General features: G+C 55.8%; 1 long non-coding RNA gene across 3 annotated transcripts; it reads left to right on the forward strand.

The window, feature by feature from the left end:
* The first annotated feature begins 6,421 nt into the window (after window positions 1-6,421).
* On the forward strand, window positions 6,422-8,997 carry LOC112828646 (uncharacterized). 3 transcript variants are annotated; one of them, XR_003209557.1, is made up of 3 exons: window positions 6,422-6,445; window positions 6,796-6,973; window positions 8,421-8,997. It is a non-coding gene; the product is annotated as an uncharacterized lncRNA (long non-coding RNA). The 3 variants fall into 3 exon arrangements; XR_003209558.2 differs by having other exon boundaries at window positions 6,444-6,479; XR_012380493.1 differs by lacking the exon at window positions 6,422-6,445 and having other exon boundaries at window positions 6,486-6,973.
* The last annotated feature ends 218 nt before the right edge of the window (window positions 8,998-9,215 follow it).

A 9,215-nucleotide genomic window follows, 5' to 3' on the forward strand; every position in this document is an offset into this window, starting at 1 on the left:
GGAATTTATGGCAGCCTTATTTCCCAGAAGTTGCTTCTTATGCTCAGACAAGGAAAGCTCCAACAAGGATTCCTTCTGCATCTGAGGATTCTCAATTGTCTCCACCTCAAAACAATCCTCATGCCAAAGTGGTGTATTTTGGAGTGGCGTATCCTAGGCCCCTTCAAATCCTTTAACCATGATGCAATCACCCCATCACCATAACCACCACCACCACCATCATCACCACCATCATCACCACCTTCATCACCTCATCATTATCTCCAGCATCACCACCATCATCATTACCACCACCACCACCTTCACCATCATCACCACCATCACCATCATCACCATCACCACCACCATCATCACCAGCATCACCACTACCATCATTACCATCACCACTACCATCATTACCATCATCACCACCATCACCACCACCATCATTACCACCACTACCATTACCACCACCACTACCATCACCACCATCACCACCATCACCACCATCACCATCATCACCCACCAGCACCAACACCATCCCCGCCACCATCAACTACCAGCATCACTGTCATCACCACCATTGTCTTGGATTGACACTTACATGACACTAACCATCAGCCCTTTCCATCTATTAATTTATCTCATCCTTGCACCCTGTGGAGCAGAGACCATTAACCCCAGCTCACAAGTGAGGAAGCCAGGGCATAGGGAAATTAAAGTGATACAGCTAGGAAAGGACAACACCAGAGTGTGAAGCCCAGCAGTCTTTCTCCACAACAAACACCAGACCTGTCCCCGAGACACCAGACCATGTGTGAGCCCAACTCCTAGGGTCCAGAAGGCTGTGGGAGCATGGGCAGCAGCGAGCCATCCTGCCTTCCTTTCCCTTACTTCTCTATTTTTTACACACAGAGCCCTGAGCTCATAGGCAGTGAAATGGGGCGGCTTGGGTCATGTACAGAAGTTCTGCCAGCCCCACTGGGGAGAAAGAAAGGAGGCATGTGCATATTAAAATGGGAAGCTCTGGCTATTCATCACAGCTAAAGCAGTCCACGTGAGCCCAATTCAACATTTGATTTGCTTTTCTACAGATAAGCCACAAAAAATAATATAAAAAAACCCACAAAAGTTCAATTTCTGGGGAGCAGAGTTGGTTCTACTTCTGCTTTAAATGCTAGAGGAGGGCACCTGGGTGGCTCAGTTGGTTAAGCAACTGCCTTCGGCTCAGGTCATGATCCCGGAGTCCCGGGATTGAGTCCCACATTGGGCTCCCTGGTCAGCGGGGAGCCTGCTTCTACCTCTGACCCTCTCCCCTTTCATGCTGTTCCTCTCCCTCTCACTCTCTAATAAATAATTAAATAAAATCTTTAAAAAAAATAAAAAATAAATAAATGCTAGAGGATACCACGACTGGGAAGTCCACAGGGTGAGGGGCACAGACAGGCAGAGGGTCCAGAAGAAGCTATGGGTGAAGGGTCTAGAAACACTCTCACCAAAGGCAGCTAGAACCATCAGTCACATCCTGCCAGGTCCACCCAGGGCTGCCTTGGTCATGGGTCCTGCAGAAACGTGTGTAAAGCTGTCCATCAGCCTGTGTCTAGAGGCTCGTTGAGAACATTAAAAGCCAAGAGCCTAGATCGTCATTTAGCTAAAATGTATTAGTGGAGAGTGGAATCAAATGCACCTCTTTAAACCAGGAAATGGGCTTTACCACAAACCAGGTATCACCAGGAACAGCAAGTGTGGGACCCAGACGGCCATGGGGCTCCAGGCTGCTCCCCCAACAAAGTCCTAGGAGGGTGAAGGTAATGTCTTAGAATGGGCGCCCAAGGGTTCTTTCTGGTCTTCCAGCGATTTCCCCCCTATCCAGTCCAACCCAACCCATTCAACCCAGAGTACCTGCCAAGCTCCTAAAGCACACCACTCTGTCTGGTCTGTGCACACACCCATATAACCTCTCCCTTCCCACCGGCTCCCTGTAGAGCTCGGTCCTCAGCAGAAGCAGGTCACCCACAACCAGCGCTGGGCTGGGAACAGAGCTGCCTTTACCAGTCCAAGCTTCCTTCCACTTGTCCTCTGCACCAGCAGAAATGGGGTCCTCAAAGCCTCACCTGGGTCCTAAGGGGTAAAGCACATAAAAGTAGCACCTTGAGGCCCTAAGAACCTCCCAAAGCCACAACTAAGCCTCCAGAAAAGCCAAAGGGAAGTTGTGGGAGACGGTGGCCTGAACTCATGTTCCCATTAGCTTACCTGAGGAGCAAGCCCAACAGGGAGATGGCAGGCAGGTCAGGGTGCCCAGAGGATCCCTGGAGACTGACAGGCTGAGGCAGGAAGACGCATGCTCCCTGCACAGAGCCCAGCCACCAGCAAACAAGGAGCTCCCACTGAGATGAGGCTCCAAGGAGGGGCGGCAGAGCTCCCTGCCAGGTGCTCCCAGACAGGGACTCCTCCCAGGTGCTCCGACCAGATGCTCCCCATTAGGTTCTCCCAGACAGCTGTTCCCAGCCAGATGCTCTCACCAGGTGCTCAAGAATGTTGGGCCCCCATTTCCCTTGGCCCTGCTTTGTGGTTACCACTTCTGGGACACCACGTGCTTCCCCGGCCAGAGGCAGAAATGTCACATGCTCGTCCCTGCCCCCCTCCTTCCCTCTCCTCTGTTCCCCACCCCCCAGCTCCTCTCCGTCTCAGGGAAGAAAAGGGGGACCTGCAGAAAAGTCACAGTGCAAGAAGCGGTCACCATTTCCCCACCCAATCTTATAAACCCCAATTGACAAGGATCCTGCCAAATCCCTGACCAACACAACTCAGATGGTCAAGGCCATCAAAACTAAGAAAAACCGGAGACACTATCACCACTATCCCAACCGAGAGGAGTCCAAGGGGACAGGAGGATCGAACACCACTGGGTCCCAGGACGGAGGGCACCAGGCAACAACTCAGGACGTGGGGGTAGAGCGCCAGCTTCAGTACACAACCCCACATCAGCGCCAGCTCATTACTGTGACAGGCACACCACACTGGCACGAGAGGTCATCAGTGGGGCACGCTGTGCACGGCAGAGAAGCACACGGAAGCTCCGACCTTTCTGCCCTATTTTCCCAGAAACCTAAAACTGCTCTAAGTAGAGGGGCGTCTGGCTGGCTCAGCTGGTTAAGTGTCTCACTCTTGATTTCTGCTCAGGTCGTGATCTCAGGGTCGTGAGATCAAGCCCCACGTCGGCTCCACACTGGGCAGGGAGCGTGCTTAAGATTCTCTCTCTCAAAAAAAAAAAAAAAAAAGGAAGTCTAGAGGCGCCTGGCTGGCTCAGTTGGTAGAGTGTGCAACTCTTGATCTCAGGGTCATGAGTTAGAGCCCCACACTGGGTGTGGAGCCTCCTTAAAAAAAAAAAAAAAGTCTTTTAATTATTTTTAGAAAGTACCAAGACTCCCCATAATCATACCAGCTCAGAATCTTCATAGCCCCCAAAAGGTACAAGGCCCTTGCCCTTCACGACTGATCTGCAAAGTCCCTGCCTGATACAGATGTGTGTGCGGTCCCCCCACTGAGTTTCTGCAGGATTTGGGGACCAGATCCCACATTAGCCCCACTCACCTGCAATTCCTCGTGGGGTTTCCCAAGACGGAGTCTTCTGGGAATCCCAAATAACCTAGGCCTCAGCAGGACTGAAAGGGGCAGCTCCTTAATGTCCAGAGTAACCCTGATTACAAACCAGACTGTTGCAAGCTCATTTCCGCCCATAAAATCATACCAAATATTTTATGTCTGACTCTCTTTAACAGAAAGAGTCAAAACACAGCAAATCGATGTAGACAGAACAACAAGGGCGTGAGGCAGCCATGCCTGCTTCCTGGGTTAGTCGCTCGGCTGTGGGGTCTGCAGGGCAGACAAGACTGTCACGGGACTGCTAAAGAACTGCCTTTCAATGGCGATGTTGGTAGGGACTGAAGGCAGAAGCAGAGCGAAAAACGCGCCTCTTCCTTTGAGGGATCAGCACAAATATAAGACGACACCTCTAAATTTGTTCTACAAAAATAATGCTGCTTTTCCTTAAAAGGGAGTGTTCGTGTGCAGTGAATTTTATTACTATTGATTTGGAAAGAAAAAACATACATGCACCATATTTTTTGTTTTCGCTTCTAATGTAGTAAATACCCTTCCCTATGCGTCACCACACAACAGAAGTTCAAAACCGGTTTAGAGAGTTAAAGGGTCCTGAGCCTGGGGACCCGGGGTGGCGCTCACGTGCACCTGTGGCTCCACCTAGCGGCAAGGACCAGGCAGTGGTGCGCACAGCCTGCTGAGGGATGGTTGAGCCCTCTGATACCATCTGCCACGCAGAGTCACAGGATTTCTGTCTTCTGAGTTAAATGGGTCCCGTGGAAAGGTCCTGAGAAGTGCCTTTCTGGGGTGCTGAGGAGGTGAAGTGTACCATCAAATTCTGCCCTGACAAGGCCCCTCCCCCAAGGTGCAGTCCCACAGACCTTAGCCCAGGGCCTGCTTGGGGTCCTCCAGATTCTGCACTGTACCTGTTAGACAAGGATTCCCAGAAGGTGAGACTTTCCCACCTGCACACCCCAGATCCCATTCAGGCCCAGGCCAGGGGGCTTGGAGGGGCAAGGAAAGAATGCATGAGAACACGGCCAACAGGAAGGGATGAGAAGTAGCCTCGAGGCCAGAACTCAGGGACTCACCAGGACAGGACTGTGGTAGCACCACCCTGGGCATGTGGGTGTCAAGCGGCACTCCTGGCCTCCACCTACAGACCCAGTAGCACAGACGCGGCACAGACGGTGGTGGGGCCAGACTGGATGTGGGTCACCAGGGTCACCAGGCTTCACAGGGGTACCAAACATCACAGCTCCTTTCCTGTACCCCAACCAGGCCCAATTCCGTCTCCAAGCCACACCTCCCCACTCCCCTGCAAACCTGCCATCATGCTGTACCTCATCATGGTCCAGAGCCACCACCAGGCCGCTGGGGACATCACCTGCAGTCCTTGGACCAAGTCACACTGGAAGACAAGCTCTGCCTACCGTCACCCATCTGTCCAGCCTGTAACTTTTGCACACCTAAGTGGCTGATGTCAAACTCTAAGGCTACAAAAATTCCTTTTCAACAGTAAATATGTAGCCTATTCAGATAAGTAGAATAGTCCTGTAGCAGAGAAGAGTTTCCACTGCTTTGTAAACTGACAACATGGAGTGGGGAGACCTGAGTGGGCAGACCCGGGGGAAAGGTTGGGGAGGATAACTGTGTGGGGGAGACCGGGGGACAGGCCAGAGGAGGCTACTTTGGGGGACACCTTGAAGGGAAACCTGGGGGAGAGAAGCTGAGGGAGGACACCTGTTGGGGGGACAGAATCTGAATGGAGAGTCACTGAAGAAAAGAACTGGAGGGGTACCTGAGTGGGGAGAAGCTGAGGGGGAAACCTGAGGGGGACCTGAGTGGGGAGATGCTGAAGGAGAGACCTGGGGGGACCTGAGTGGTGGGACGCTGAGGGAGAGACCTGGGAGAGACCTTAGTGGGGAGATGCTGAGGGAGAGACCTGGGGGGACCTGAGTGGTGGGACGCTGAGGGAGAGATCTGGGAGAGACCTTAGTGGGGAGATGCTGAGGGAGAGACCTGGGGGGACCTGAGTGGTGGGACGCTGAGGGAGAGATCTGGGAGAGACCTTAGTGGGGAGATGCTGAGGGAGAGACCTGGGGGGACCTGAGTGGAGGGATGCTGAGGGAGAGACTTGGGGGGACCTGAGTTAGGGGACGCTCAGCGAGACACCTGGGAGGACCTGAGTGGGGGAACACTGAGGGAGAGACCTAGGGGGACCTAAGTGGGGAGATGCTGAGGTAGAGACGTGGGAGGCACCTGAGTGGAGAGATGCTGAAGGAGAGACCTAGAGGGGTTCAGTGTGGGGACACTGAGGAAGAGACCTGGGGGGCCTGAGTGGGGGGACACTGAGGGAGACACCTGGGGAGACCTAAGTGGGGAGATGCTGAGGGAGAGACCTGGGAGGGACCTAAAGGTGTACCTGACTGGGGGGACCTGGGGGGGACTTGAGTGGGGAGACGAGGGCAGGGAGACCCAAGTGGAGTCCTGGCCTGGCGCTGTCGTCTGTCTCTAACAATGCTCGGGTGTACACGGTGTCCCACGGCCCGACTCGCTCACTCACGCCGCTGGTGGGAGTGTCCAGGCCCCCTCGAAGGTCATCTTTCCAAAACGTAACAGAAGCCTGGAAATGCCTCTGGCCAAGGAATTCCACGTCTGGAAGTGAGTTCCAGACAATAACCTGAAAATCGGATACGTGACACCTCGAACTCTCTCCACTGGACGATCCCCCCCAACGCCCCCGCCGTCGCCGTGCTCCAGGATGGTAACGTCACGCGTGACGTAACGCGAGACCCGCCCACTCGCTCCAGATGCCCCGCCCCTTCTGGCACTGACCCGGAAGTGATTTCCCAAGGCGGAAGTAAGCGGGTGGTTGGAGAGCTGGCGGGGGCTGGGTTCGGTTCAGTGGGGTGGGAGTCTGCCGGGAAGTCGGGACCGTGGTCGGGGCGGGCCCCCGACTGCCTGGAGGGCGCGTCCGCACGGTGGGGATGGGGGCCGGCCGGCCTTCCAGGGCAGTCCCTGAGGAGAGGGCCCGTTGTGAGGGCCGCGGGGGTCTCAGTGAAGCCCGTGCGGCGCGGCCACAGCACGGGCACTTCCCCCTCCCTTCTCCTCCAGCTCCAGCCCCCTCTCTCAGTACCCTGCAGTTAGAGCAGGGGCTGCCCCGTTTTTGTACGGCCTCCGAGCCTAGAATGGTTTTTGCATTTGCAACAGCCTCCAGCCTGGGGAAAGTGCGCAGAGCACACGCGTGTGCCCTCGGGTTTTTGCCTGGAGGATCTGAGGTTGCGAAGGGCTGACGCCGGGGGCCAGGGACGAGCTTCTGATTTGGATCAGCGATGGCTAGAAAGACGTGGACGTGAGCTTCAGGAATGCGTCCTGGTGGAGCCTTTCAGTACGTGTGCAGGCCTCGCTCGGCCTTTTCTGTTGAGGGTCGTGTTTATTTTATGAGTATTAGGGTTTTGCAGCCCGTTACCAGGATGGCATTACCCCAGGGGCTCTGCCTGTGCCCTCTGGGTGGTTTCACCCCGGATGCAAAGTTCTGGGTGACAGGCATCTCGGCCAGGCTGGAGAGCTGGGTGGGTCCAAGAGGCAGGAAGGGCCCTGAGCACGTTCACAACGTAGTGCTACGAGCGACTCACGCAAGACAGTGCCCGGTGCTGGTGGCGGGCAGCCACTGTCGCCCGGAGTGCTGCGCCTCCCCCTGCCTTCCACCATGTCCCTGTGGCTGAGGGGTGCCTCTGGTCATGAGACCAGTAAATGGCCAGCATCACATCCGCCTCGGGTCTGAGGTCTCCTCCCCAGGCAGCTGGGTGGGGCCTTGGCCATGGTGCCTGCACACAGGAGTCCTCAGGAGGAAAAGGCAGCTCCCTGGGTGCCAGGGCTCCCTGCAGATGGGGGGCCGAACGGCATCCCGGATGTGTCCCAGAACACCAGGTGCCTGTGCTGGCTCCTCCCTGTCCTAGATTCCACAACCTCCCCTGCCCCTCTGCATTTGGTGGGAACTTGCCTATGAACTGCTCCCACCCACACCCTCCTGGACTCCCACCTGCGCAGCCTCAGATGCAGCCACCCACCTAGTCTGACAGGTGACCACCGCTGTCCACACATGGCCCCAGGGCAGCAGACAGCCTGTCTGGATTCCAATCCCATCGCCGTGGGCTGGCTTGTCTCTGAGTGGCTCCCCGACGCGTGGCAGCCTCAACACCTACCGTGCGCACAGCCGGAGGGTCTCACAGGAATACAGAGACAGCCCTCCCTGTCCCTAGACTCTTCTCCAGCTTGGACAGTCTGTGTAGGGTGCCTCTCCCCTCCGCACAGTCTCACTCACTCCGCCCCTTCTTCTTCACCAACACCATCTGTCTGCCGGCTGGGCCTTGAGGCCTGCCTCCTCCTCTGCATCCAGGCCGCTGTCCACATGCTGCCCTGGCTGTTAGACATCATCCTGGCCTTTGGGGGAAGACTCAGAGTGATGTCCCCTGAGGTGTCTCCTCTGTTTCTCTGGTAGGGAGAACTTGTGGGCCCCGAAGCTGTTTCTAAAAGGCCTCTGGCATAAAACTGCCTTCAGCAGTGGGCGTGATCTGGGGTACCAGAGGCTCTCCCTGCTGACTTGGCCATCAGACCACTGTCACCATGTGGAGCCACTCCCAGGCCCAGCTCCTGATCAGGGGCAGCGGTCCTGCACCTGCTTCCTTCGGTGAAGCAGCAGAGGATAATCTGCTCCCGGAACCTGCGAACAAACAGCTGACCATGCTCTCACACTGGGCCTGCCTTGCTCCACCTGGTCAGGGGCCTTGGGCGGGGGGGGCGCAGCACTGAGCTGTCTCTTCTTCACTCCACAGGTGATGAGGCAAAGGAAGCATCCACCTGAGAAGAGGCAGCCAGGGGCCTGCTGGGGCTGGTGGAAAAGGGGGATGGTGAGCCTGCAGACAGGAGTCTCTGAGCCAGTGGCACAGCAGGCCTCATCTGCACCCTGCTGTCTCTCACAGCAACCCCCCCCCAGACCTTCACGAGACAGGGACCGCCTGTACCTTCGCAGATTCGTCTGTCTTAGAAACCACAAGTCCCTTTGGTTGGTGTTAGGAGCTGCTTGAGGGGTCTCTTGCCTTCCCTGAGCCCTTGAGCCCCCAGGCCAGCTGCCAAGGGGGGCCTGGTGTTCACTGGCCACAGAGCTGCTGGAAAGAACCAAGTCAACCAAAGTGGCATCCCTGACACTGATCGCGAGGTCTCGTAGGCAGGAGCCACCCTCCTGCCCGGGCCTCCCTGGAGTCGTGTCTTATATTTGTTGCACACGTCAGCCTAAGAGAGCTTCGGTTATTTTTGACAGCCGTTCTCCAGCTTTCAAAGATTATGTAAAAACACTCCCTTTTTTTTTTATGAGCTCTGTTTAACAAGGTAAATAAAAGATTTCTTTGCTGATTTTGCAGTCTTGGTATTTGCCTCTGCCAGTCATTGCAGGGGCAGAAACAAGTGGGCAGTTTCTCTGGGGCAGCCAGGGCCGTGGTCACCAGGCCTGTCATAAGCCTGGGATTGCGTGCTGACTGACAGTCCAGCCCAGGCCCTGCAGCGCTGACCACTTGTCCTCGGGTTTCACCACCTCGGGACAAGTCTGTGGCCCTGGGAGGGGTGGGGGGGTG

This window comes from Callorhinus ursinus, unplaced genomic scaffold, assembly GCF_003265705.2.
Source record: "Callorhinus ursinus isolate GAN/ISIS: 27379988/994484 unplaced genomic scaffold, GSC_fseal_2.0 scaffold13, whole genome shotgun sequence".
In the NCBI taxonomy this organism is placed as follows: domain Eukaryota; kingdom Metazoa; phylum Chordata; class Mammalia; order Carnivora; family Otariidae; genus Callorhinus; species Callorhinus ursinus.